The 13,224-nt window shown below is 41.3% G+C and overlaps 1 pseudogene; it reads left to right on the top strand.

Annotated features, from left to right (window-relative positions):
• Positions 1-623: 623 nt before the first annotated feature.
• Positions 624-13,224, top strand: part of LOC102840176 — a 25,390-nt pseudogene continuing 12,789 nt past the window's right edge.

The following is a 13,224-nucleotide window of genomic DNA, read 5'->3' as shown; positions in this document are numbered from 1 at the left end:
CAACAATATAATAAAGGAAAAGATGTTGATTTTGAAGCAAATCTAATAGGAGTTCAGATTCCAGCATGATCTCTCTTAGACTATATAAGCCATTGTTTCCTCATCTGTTAAACAAGCACTTGTTTGGGGAGTTAAATGAGATAACATTGGTCAGTATATTGTGCTTCCACCTAGTAAGATCTTTTAAGTGATAGTTTGACTTCTTTATGATTTTGTTGTTTGTTGTTAAGGGCCATTACGCATAGCGACCCTATATAGGGTTTCCAACCTTGTGGTTCAAACCAGCATTTAAGTCCAGTGCTTTATCTCACAGTTCCACACCAGAACTTATGTCTAGCTGGACAAAAGGAAGACTTAAGAAGAAAAAAAAAAAAAGCCTTAAGTTATGGTGTTGTTGAAGAATATGGACTATATCAAAGACTGTCCAAAGAACGAATCCATCTGTCCTGGCAGAAGTGTAACCAGAATGTTCCTTAGGAGCAAAGGATGGCAAGACTTCACCTCATGTCCTTTAAATACCAGGAGGCACCAGTCCCTAGAGAAGGACATCATACTTGGTCAATTAGAGGGTCAGTGAAAAGAGGAACAACCGCAATGAGATGGATTACCACAATGGCTGAACAATGGGTAAGGATTGTGAGAATGTGGATGAACAACATGGCAAGGATTGTGAGAATGCCGCCGGATTGGTCAGTGTTTCTGTTGTACATAGGGTAGCTATAAGTAGGACCTGGCTCATCAGCATCTAACAACAGTAACAACAACAAAATTACCTGTTCATTTGTCCTGGAAATGTCCTCCTGAGTAATACAGAGAATGTTAAATCTGTCTTTGACAAGACGGTCTTTCAAATTCAAAGGCTCCAGTCTGTCCATCCATCACGGCATCCATCATTACAGACACAGCCAGTCAGGTGCTCCCGGGCTCCGGTCTCACCATTCTGTCCCAGCCACACATGTATGTAAAGGTGCTCATCCAGGTGGGATATGAGCCTCTTCCTTCATCAACAGAATGAAATCTATTTGGGCAACACCTATATCAACTTCCTGGTCTCTTTTGTTATGCGCAGCACATTGTAAGCATTGATGGGAAGTGTGGGTTGTTCCACAGGGTTAACTCTATGACTGCTCAGAGTCCTTGGAACTGTGGTCCGTGGTAAAGTGTTGCAGCATTACCAGGACTGTGAGAAGCCTTCGGAACCAGATTCTGGGAATGCACAGAAAAACATCTCATCTGCCTTTGACCTGGTTATCAAGGAGACAGTGCTAGAGATGATGGCTTTCTCTGCTGCTACCCTTGTTACACATCCCTTCCACACGATCACTGATCACTCTGAGATCAATAGTACAGTCATTGGCAGAGAATACAAATATTGTGTTCTTTGTGACTCCATAGTGACCATCTACAGAGAAGAGGGCATCCTAGGATTTTTGCTGCGCTTATTACTCACCTCCTAGGTGACATCATTTCTTTGTGGTTCTGTAAGTCATTGGACTCATTGAAAACCCTGGCCTGGCTGTTAAATCATGAAGCATTTGCCTCCATAGAATCAGAGGACTGCTGAAAGTATTCTTTCTTTCTCTCTCTTCTCACCTCCCTGGTACATTTCTCAGTAGAGAGAACCTTGTAGCAGTCTGCTTAAGGGACGGAGGATCTACCATCTAGGGTGCACCTGACCCAGGCCATTGTGTTTCCAATAGCCTCATATGGATGCGAAAGCTGGACAGTGAATAAGGAGGATCGTAGAAGAATTGATGCCTTTGATTTGTGGTGTTGGAGGAGAATACTGAAAGTGCCATGGACTGCCAAAAGAACCAATAGATCTGTTTTGGAAGAAGTGCAGCCAGAGTGCTCCTTGGAGGCCAGGATGGCTAAGCTTCGTCTCTCCTACTTTGGACATATTGTCCGGAGGAAACAATCGTTGGAGAAGGATGTCATGCTGGGTAGGGTGGAGGGTCAGAGAAAAAGAGGAAGACCCCCAACGAGATGGATCAGCCAGGTGGCATCATTGATGGACTCAAGTGTGGCAGCGGTAGTGAGGTTGGCCCAGGATCGAACATTGTTTCGTTCTGCTGTGCATGGGGTCGCTATGAGTAGGTTCCGACTCGATGGCACCTGACAACAACAACAACAACTCTCTTCTCACCTCCCTGGTACATTTCTCAGTAGAGAGAACCTTGTAGCAGTCTGCTTAAGGGATGGAGGATCTACCATCTTAGGGAAGAGTGGGTCAGGGAAAAAAGGTTCATTCATGTACAATATTTCAACATATTGTACTGTTGGGTGTCATAGAGTGAAGTTTGACCCATAGAAACCCTATGTTTCAGAGCAGACCTGCCCCATAGGGTTTCCAAAGGCTGCATTTTTTACAGGAGCAACTGGCTAGGCCTTTCCTTCATGGTGTAGGAATAATGAAAAGGACCTGTCCTAGGACAGCATGTGACATGTGTGTTTAGCACAGGTCCTATTGATACATGTCCACATTTCTAAGGAGAAGACAGTGCTTCAAGAAAGGGATAAAAGAAAAACAAAAGGAAAAAAACTTTCTTGGCGTTGTAAAATTTTGAGATTTGGAGCAAGATGGTCTTAAATGAACCTGAGAACAAACTACACTGTGAATGTGAGAAAGATGGTCCTCTCACCTACATAAGATAAGGAACGTAGCTTTGCTTCTCAGCACCATCTACATAGACAGACCCCTCTCAAGACTAAAGAAATATTGACTCTGAAGTGTTTTACATGTAAAATCTGCAGGAATTGTTATTTCATGTGATGGTGTGTGGTTTACATTTGACAATAAAATAATGAACTATTGATGAGGGAAATGAACCTAGTCGCAGCTGAAGCTGGAAACCATTAGTGCAAGTTTTGTCATGCTGAATGCTATCACCAGAGACTCTAATTATAGTTAATAATTGTAACCACATTTATTGAGATGCTGCTGTGTGCTGAGTGTTTTATTCAGATTATTTCATGGAGTCTTGGTGTAGTGCAGTGGGATAAATGCTGGACTGCTAACCACAAGGTTGGTTGTTCAAACCCACCAGCTAATCCTTTGAAGTCCTAAATAGGGTCACTATAAGTGAGAACCTACTGAAAAGCTCTTAACAGCAGCAACAACTATTACATGTTGAGTCTCCCAATAAGTCTTTGAGATCCGTATCAGTACTATTCTAATTTACAGACGAAGAATCTAGACAGATGAAAGTAGCAAACATCTACCAGGTGAAAAGGGGACTCAGGGCAAATACACCATGAGAGCGTTTGTTAGGAAACATGTATAAACAGACATGTCAGAGCTGACATCACCACAGAGCTCTGATTAAAGGGATGCCTTGGCAAGCAGCACCGGACTAGAAGCACCGTAAAAGTCAGTAGAGAGCGACCTCAATCTTATAATGCTGGACATGTTTAGAGGGAAAGGAGAGGGTAGCACCGCTTAGACTTGAATGTGCACATCTAGGAATCTCGTAGAAGGTACAGATTATGATTCCTGTAGCTAACAGGAAACCTCAGTTCAGTCTACTTAGACCAGGGCTGGAGAACGTCTGGCCCGTGGGCTGTATGGTGGCTGTGGTTTTGTGCCATGGAGTCAGTTCTGACTCACAGTGACCCTGTACAGGTTCTGAGAGTGTAGATCTTTACGGAAGCAGAAAGCTTCATCTTTCTCCCATAGAACAGCTGGTAATTTCGACGTTGAGATTAGCAGCCCAATTCGTAACCACTATGCTATCAGAGCCTTGTTGTTGTTGTTAAGTGCCGTCGAGTTGGTTCCGACCCATAGCGACCCTGTACAGGGTTTCCGAGGGTGTAAATCTTTACGGGAGTAGAAAGCCTCATCTTTCTCCCGCGGAGCAGCTGGTAGTTTCGAACCGCTGACCTTAAGGTTCGCAGCCCAATTCGTAACCGCTACGCTACCAGAGCTCCTCTATCAGAGCCTTATAAGTCCTGTGAAATCATTTGGTATGGTCCTGCCAAGGCAACTGTAGTTACAGCCATCACATTGTTACTGGTGTTGTTAAGTGCCATGGATTCGGTTCCGACTCAGAGCGACCCTGTATATGGTTTCTGAGGAGAGCTGATGAGCTTTAATTGCCAACCTTGTGATACAAACCAACCTTGTAGTCCAGTGCATTAGCCTGCAGTGCCACACCAGGACTCCAGCCATCATATAAGGGGTTTGTTAATTAAATATTTGACCAAACACAGCAGACTAATTTTCAAGTTGATAATTTTGTATGGCCCATGAATGATGTTATAAATTTTGGCAGAAAATTGGTTCCCCATTCTTGGGTTAGTCATAAGGAAATTTATCTCACATAACATGAAGTCAGAGATAACAAGGTCCAAGGTGAGTAAAATCAGGAAGGTCTTCACATCTCTGACATTCTGTTGACTTTGCTTTTCTCTGTGTGTGTGAACTAACATAGTCTTTCAAGATGGCTTCCTGCATGGTCACTGGATGCAAGTTGGGTGACAGGTTTACTATTTTTATGTCCTGTGATTGAGAGAGGGGAAAAAAAAAAAACTGTCTCACCCACCCATAAAACAAAATGTCATTCTTGAGATATGTGCCCACCGCAGACCTACAACAACCAAGAAAAAAGCAAAACATCAAGACAGGTTACTATGGAGTCAGTCCTAACTCATGGTGGCCCATGTGGGTCAGAGTAGTAAATGCGCTCACTAGGGTTTTCATCGGCCATGTTTTCAAAAACAGATCACCAGGCCTTTTGTCCAAGAAGCCTCTAGATAGATTCGAACCGCCAACATTCTGGTTAGCAGCTGAGCACATTATGCTTATATCACCTAGGGATAACACCCACCAGAGAATGTTAAGTGGCTTAAACCTAGATTTCAGAAACAATTTCTTAGAAAGGAAATAAGATGGCCATGATTTGCTTAAAGAAATCAGCCTATGTCCTCAGAACTTGCACTTTTAGAGGCAGGATATCGGGGGTGTGGGAGCATGGGGGCACTGACAAAGATGAATGGGAAATAGGACACAGGATAAGGAAAGAATCGTGCTCAGCATCGATGATCATCTCAGTAATGTGGGACATATGATTTTTAAATTATTACGATTATTGCCAGCATGACATTGTCGCATAAAAATATTCTCGTAGAGAACTTCAGACAGCAGATACCTGTTGACACATTTAAGACATATTATACTCACCACACTATACCGGTTTTCCAGATGTGGGCCCCCAACCAACCTGTCTTCTCATGCTCCCTCTAAAAAAGTAGGCTCCGTTTAATGTGTCCTCTGAGATGGAAGTTGCCTGGAGGACCTTAATTGTTAAACTGAGAAAAGAGTGTCCAGCAAAGCTTGCAAATGGGAGGCAAAGTAAACATGCTGCCCTAACCCTCGTGGCATTGGAAAAGGAATTACTGTTATTACCATTTTTCAACAGTGCCGTGTTTTTCAGATGCCAAATTTCAATTTATGATCCATGCTCAGTTCTTCCCTCCATCTCCCACATTAATACTGTGTGAGCAAGTAATTCATCTTCAAATGTATTACCAAGCGTCATCTGTGCTAGGCTCATCCAGGCAGCATTGAGGTTCAATTAAAATAGAAACTTGCAAACTAAGTGAGTGTTATCTTACCTAGCTCAAGATGAATTTCTCAGATTTTGAAGCTTGAAGTTTTGTTAGTAAAACCAAAAAAAGATTTAAGAGCTGAGTTTGGGGAAACTAGGCTGGTCAAATTCAGGCATGTTTGTTTTCAATCATGTATTCATTCTACAGATATTTGTATGTCTGCTATAAGAACAATGGAGTGCCAAACATGTTACTTAGTGATGGAAGTTATTCCACTGGAATTTCGAATACCAGTGGGGTCAAGCATGCTGGACAGGTTTCAGTGACGCTTCCAGACTAAGACTGACTTGAAAGAAAGAGCTGCTAATCAACTTCCAAAAATTAGTCAATGAATTCTTATACATCACATATTGTCCAATATGGTGTTGGTGTTGGTGTAGAGTCACTTCCAACTCATAGAGACCCTGCATAGGATTTCTGAGGCTGTAAATCTTTACAGGAGCAGAAAATCTCATCTTTCTGCCATGGAATGACTGGTAGTTTTAAAGTGCTGACCTTGAGGTTAGCAGCCCTACTCATAACCAGTATACTATCAGAGCTCCTACTGTCTAATATAGCACTTAATAACAACAGCAACAAGGCTACAAAGGAAGTCCGGTGTGGTGCTGTAGAATGATCCTGGACTGCTAACCATAATGTTGGTTGCTCAGACTCACCAGACACTCTTTGGAAACTCCATACAGGGTTGCTATGAGTCGACATTAATAACCACAATAAGGTTGCAGAGGCATTTGACTGTGTGGATTATAATAAAATATGGGTCACATTGTGAAGGATGGGATTTCTAAAATACTTAATTGTGCTCATAAGGAACCTGTAGAGAGACCAAAAGGCAGTAATTCTAACAGAATAAGAGGTAATGTATGAAAGCAGGATAGGTGTGATTCATGGTTTTATCTTTTCACCATACTTACTCCATTTGTATGCTGAACAAATAATGCAAGAAGTGGGACTATATGAAAAAGAATGTGGCACCAGGATCAGAGGAAGTTTCGTTAACAATCTGTGATATGCAGGAGGAGAACAGGACTTGAAGAATTTACTGATAAAGACCAAAGAATACAGTCTTCAGTAAGGATTGCACCTCAATGAACACAAAACAAAACAATCACACGATGGAGAAAAGAAGATTGAAGTTGTAAAGGATGTCATTCTACTTGGGTCCACAATTAATGCTCTTGGAAGCAGCAGTTAACAAATCAAAAACATACTATATACCACAAATCTGTTGCAAAACATCTCTTCTTAGTGTTAAAGGGCAGCTATGACACTTCATTTTGCTCAGATCAACCCTCAAATCTCATGGAAGCAGCAGTCAAGAGATCAAATGACGTATTGCATTAGGCACATCTGCTGCACAACACCTCTTAGAAGTGCTGAAGAGTACAGATGTCAGTTTGAGGACTAAGGTGCACCTGACCCAAGCCATGGTATTTTCAATAACTTCATATGCATGTGAAAGTTGGACAGTGAATAAGGAAGATCGTGGAAGAATTGATGCATTTGAGTTATGGTGTTGGAGGAGAATATTAAAAGTACCATGGGCTGCCAAAAGAACCAACAGATCTGTATTAGAAGTGCAGCCAGAGTGCTCCTTGGAAGCTAGGATGCCCAAACTACATCTCTCATTCTTTGGACATGTTGTCATGAGGGACCAGTCACTGGAGAAGGATAGCATGTTTGGTAAAGTAAAGGGTCAGAGAAAAAGACCTCCCCACCCCAACAAGATGAGTTGGCAGTGATGCGCATAACAATGATTGTAAGGTCGGCCCAGGACTAGACGGTGTTTTGTTCTGTTGTTCGTAGGTTAGCTATGAGTCAGTACCAACTCGATGGCACTTCACAACAACAACATGACACTTTGAACGAGTCTTGGTGTGGTGCTGTGGGATAAAGCACTGGACTGCAAGTCAGTTTGAACCACAAGGTCAGCAGTTCAAACTCACCAGCCACTCCTTGGGACACTATACAGGGTTGCTATGAGTCGGAACTGACTTGAGAGCACTTAACACCATGACACTTTGAGGACTGAGATATGTCTGACCCTACCCATGCTCTTTGCAATGGCTTCATCTGCAAATGCTGGACAATGAGTAAGACCTCTGGAGAATAACTGATGCCTTTGACTTACGGAGTTAGTGAAGACTATTGAATAGGCCGTGAATTGAAAGAAAAGGAACAAATCTGTCTTGAAAGTACTATGCACTCTCAGAAAAATAAACAGATCTGTGTTGGAAGAAGTATGGTCACCTGACCCTCAGAAGCATGACCGTGAGACTTCCTCTCAGGTACTATGGGTATACTATCAGGAGGAACCAATCCTTAGAGAAGAATATCATGTTTTGTAAATTTCAGTTTCAGCAAAAAAGAAGACGACTCTCAGTGAGATGAATTCACACAGTGGAAGCAACTATGGGTTCAAACCTTGTAAGGAATGTGAGAATGGTGCAGGACAAGGCAGTGTTTCCTTTTGTTGTGTATAGGGTTACTATGTGTCAGAACTGATTCAATGACACCTAACAACAACAACTAAAAATCCAAATAAACTATGTATAGTATGTTGTTAGTACCCTCAAATTGGTTTCAACTCATAGTGACCCTATATAGGATTTCTGAAGAGTAGCTGATGAGTGTGAACCTTATCCTATAGTATCACACCAGGACTCCAGTCATCACCAGGAGAAACAGTTGAATAGATGCAGAGGAGAGAGAAAAGAAGAAAAGAGACTAGAGTTCTGTGCAGGCTGGCCTGCCACAGTGTGGCCATCTTGAACTTTCACAGGTGAATTTGAAGGCAAGAGGGCAGTAAGTGACACAGAGGTATATCGTTTATTGGTAGAGAGAAAGCAAAATTTGTCTTGTTTTCTGATGCCCCACATTACCCTCGTGACCAGAGGTTTGAACGGTCCCCATCCACGTATATTCCCAGGGAAGCGCCCGCTCTCTGTACGTCGAAGTTACAGCAAAGTGTGTGGGAAGCTGGCCTGGCAACCTGAAATTATGTGTTCCCGGTTCTGGTAAGCCCTGGACTACAGGGATCTCTTTTCCTCAGCTCACCTCTGAAATGGAAATATCCTGATCCCCCAGTTGCTTTGGGATCTGCACAAACGAATTCCAGATTGGGTGCCAGAACAAACAATACCTAGACCTACAGGAACTCCATCTAGGGTTGAGTGGTACTGTTTCTCCCTCCGAACAGCTGGTCAGCTTGAACTGCTGACCTTGTCAAGTGTTTATTGTTTGGAGCAGCCATGCTTTCCTAAAAGGTATTACTTGTGAAGTGCTGTCGAGTCGATTCTGACCCATAGCGACCCTGTATAGGCTTTCCAAGGAGCAGCTGGTGAGCTTGAACCACCGACCTTGCAGTTCAAATGGCTTTGCAGTCTGATGCATTAGTCCACAGTACCACACCAGGACTCCAAAAGGTAGTAGAGTAATACAATATATTCATAGTGCAAAGAAATGATTCTAACAAAAATTTCCTATCTGGCTAAAGTATAATTAAATGTAAAACCAAAATAAAAGATATTTTCAAATATACAAAAATGAAAAGATATGTCATATTCATGATCTATGTTTTGAAGATAGAGGATAAGCACTGGACTGCTAACCACAAAGTTGGTGGTTCAAACTCACCAGTCACTCTTTGGAAACCCTACACAGGGCAGCTATGGTTTGAACAGACTTGAAAGTCCTTAATATCAACAACCATCTGCATACTTTCCTGAACACTCACTGAAAGAATTATGAAAGGATATAATTTATGAGGACAGAGATGATTTTGAACTAGGTCAGGCAGTCAGTTAGCATTTACTGAGTCTCTACTCTATGTCCAAGACTGGGCTTGTCACTAGAGATACATAAATCTGTTCTTATGGAGTTTTATAGTTAATCAGGGAAGGATTAAATTTAGGAGTAATGCTAAGTAGTTCAAAGGTATGTGGGTAAAGGAGCACATGAGATGTTAGAAAAATAAGCACACAGGAGTAATGGGGTCAAATGGATCATAGACAGAAGTGAATGGGGCTTAAACTTGAATCTAGAATGTGCTTCATAGGCAATGGAGAGCCACCTGATCTTATGAGTGGTTAACCAGAGTTAGAATTCTGATAATATTATTTTAATAGTAAAACTATGCCATGTGCTTTTGTTGTTGTTTTATTTAATGTGATTATAAAATATGTGAATTCCCAAACTAGTTCCATGGAGTATAAAGTTAAAAACTTTCTACAGAAACTTTTAAAAAGTCTTTTTTTTTCAGTTCACACATAATTTCCTTGATTTTCCCTTTCCCATCTTTATATGTTGATGATGTGGGTAAGAAAAGGAGAGGAGGAAACAGGATCCATTTTGAAATAGCAACAAACAAAAGTAAAAAATAAACTCTTACTCTTTAGCCATTTTGTTTGTTTTTTGTATGAAGAAAGATGTGCACATGAATTTGATTTCCTAGCTGCCATGCAGAAAAATAGAAGTTGAAGTATTTGTTAACTTTAAGACTATTAGAATGATAATTGGAAGTGTGTTAGATCTATACAATAAGCACTGGACTGTGAACCTCAAGGTCGGCAGTTCGAGCCCATCAACTGCTCTTTAGGAGAAAGATGAGACTTCCTGCTCCCACAAAGATGTACATCCTCAGAAACGCTATACAGGGCTGCTATGAGTCCGAACTGACCTGATGGCACTTAATAACAGAATGAGGAAGTATCTGGAAAGTTAATGCATTTTAAGACATTATTCTGCTTTACATATACAAGGAAGCAGAAAAAACATTGGAGAGACATTACCATACAAAGGAATAGTTCCAATGTTTCTAGCTACTTTTAGAAAAGTTCTGAATACAAAGCCAGTGAGGTGTGACATCATCATCGCTTGTACTTTATACTGTCAGGAATTAGCTCACTGAAGGTAGATTTTCTGAAGGTAAATTGTTGTTGTTGTTAAGTGCCGTCGAGTCGGTTCCGACCCATAGCGACCCTGTACAGGGTTTACAAGGTAATTAATTTGATACTGGAGTCCTGGTGTGGCGCTCTAGGATAAGCACTAAAACAAAAAGTCAGTTTGAATCTCAAGGTCGACAATCGCTCCTTGGAAAACCTATCCAGGGTCACTATGAGTTGGCCTCGACTCAATGGTACTTAACAACAATACAACAACAACAATCTGATACTGGAGTTTTCGGTCCAAAAATCACATACAGCTTTTTGGCCAGGTAGGTTTTGTGCTAGACAAGTATTTAGTTGTTAGGAGCCACTGATTGGGTTCTGACTCACAGCGACCCCATTCATAACAGAATGAAACTCTGCTCGGTCTTGGCACCAATCTCACAGGTCATGTTACAGCTGAGTCCACTGTTGTTGGCACTGTGCCAATCCATCTCGTTGGGAGTCGTCTTCTATTTTGCTGACACTTCACTTTACCAAGCATGATGTTCTCCAGGAGCAGGTCTCTCCTGATAACATGTCCAAAGTATGAGAGACAAAGTCTGGCCATTTTCACTTCTAAGGAGCAGTCTAGCCGTGCTTCTTCCAACACAGATTTGTTTGTTTTTCTTGAAGTCCATATATTTTTAATATTGTTCTGCAACACCGTAATTCAAATGCATAGATAGTCATTGTGCAACTTTCACACATATATAAAGTACCATGGCGTGGTTCAAGCGCAACTAAATTCTCAAACTGATATCTTGCTCTTGGACATCTTAAAGAGGTATTTCGCAGATTTATCTAATGCACTATGTCTTATGATTTGTTAACTGCTGATTCTATGAGTGCTGATTGGGATACAAACAAAATGAAGTCTCTGACAATTTCAATTTTTTCTCCATTTATTGTGATGTTATTTACTGGTCCAGTTGTGAGGATTTTGTTTTCCTTACATTGTATTGAGGTACAATCCATATTGAAGGCTATATAGTCTTTGCTCTTCATCAGTAAGTATTATAAATCCTCTTTGTTCCCAGCAAGCAAGGTTGTATCATCTACATATCACAGGTTGTGAGTGAGTCTTCCTCCAACCCTATGCCACATTTTTCTTCAGATATCCAGTTTCTCAAATTATATGCTCACCATACAGATTGAATAAGTATGGTGAACAGATACAACCATAGCACACACCTTTCTTAATATGAAAACAATTCAGTATCCCATTGTCCTATTTGAATAACTGCCTCTCGGTCTATATTCATGTTCCTCATGTGTATCATTAAGTGTTCTGTAATACTCATTCTTGGCAACACTATCCATAGTTTGTCATGATTCACACAGTAGAATGTCTTTGTGTATTCAACAGACCACAAGTTAACATGTTTCTGGTATTCTCTGCTTTCAACCAAGTCCCACCTGCCATCAGCAACAATGTCCCTAGTTCCATGTCCTTTTCTGAATCCAGTTTGAATTTGGGGCAGTTCCCTATCAATGTACTATTGCAACCATTTTAAAATAATCTTCAGAAAAAAGTATTTACATGTAATTTTAATGATATTGTTCAATGATTGCCACATTCCATTGGGTCATCTCTCTTTGGCATAGGCAGAGCTATGTATCCCTTCAATTCACCGGCCAGGTAGCTGTCTTCCAAATTTCTTGGCACGGAATAATGAGAGTCTCCAGTGCTACACCAGTTTGTTGAAAGATTTCAATTTGTGTTCCATCAATTCGTAGACCAATACACAAAGTACAGAAAACCACACCATCAAAGTCCTAAATGCACCTCTTTGTATAGGTAAAAGTAAGTTTACTCTATACTTATGAATGTAGTAGCTCAAAAGAGGGAACAAAATTTTACAGTAAGGATCATTCTCAGCCCCTCGGTACACAGGGTTGACAGAGATGGGCAACTTAGACACTGGCTATCCAAAATGGGGGTGGGGGACTACAGAGGCAAGAAGTGACTGGCTTACAAGCTTTCAAGAGGGAGCCAAGGTCCAGAGGATGCAGAGAAGGTAGAATATCCACTGAGTGTTTTCCAACCTGCCTGGACAGGGCTGGTGAAAGGAGATGGGGATAAGACTCTTGTGGTTCAATAGTGAATAATTGCTATCAGAACTGACTATGAGTGTTGCAAATGTAAAGATAGATGTTTTGTAACAAAAGTACAGGAGTGGTTGATCTTGCAGTCCAGGAGTGGAGAACCCTGAGGCCATCAATGGAGAAGAGCAGAGTGTGGGACCCTATCCAGAGAAACAGTGATGCCAGAGATGGAGGCAGAGACGATGATGCAGAGAGATGGAGTTGGCTGGGAACTCTGGATTCAGGGAGGGAAAGGGTCTGTGTGCTGACAACTGGGGGGCAGGCTTCTAGGGTGTACCCTTTGGTTGTTTGAATGGTTATATATTCCTGAGTGCTTCGGTGTACATCAAAAAACAAACAAAAACAGAGGGAATGGAAGGAAATGCTGTTGAATGATGATACATGGAGAGGATTATAGTCATTGCAATGAAACGAAATACGATAGGATGAATGTAAAGCTGATGTTCCCCCATGTAAATGATCACTCAGTTCACAATTTAAAAAAAATAGTGTATTCCTTCATTTGGTGCATCTCAATTAAAGCAAATCCCTTAGACCGTATCAATAATTAAACAAAATCCCTTTTTAATTTTTTTGCCTTTCT

The sequence above is a fragment of the Chrysochloris asiatica genome, unplaced genomic scaffold (genome assembly GCF_000296735.1).
Source record: "Chrysochloris asiatica unplaced genomic scaffold, ChrAsi1.0 scaffold00034, whole genome shotgun sequence".
NCBI classification, from domain to species: Eukaryota; Metazoa; Chordata; class Mammalia; order Afrosoricida; family Chrysochloridae; genus Chrysochloris; species Chrysochloris asiatica.
The sequence above is the reverse complement of the archived record's forward strand: the minus strand, read 5'-3'. Positions and strand labels throughout refer to the sequence as shown.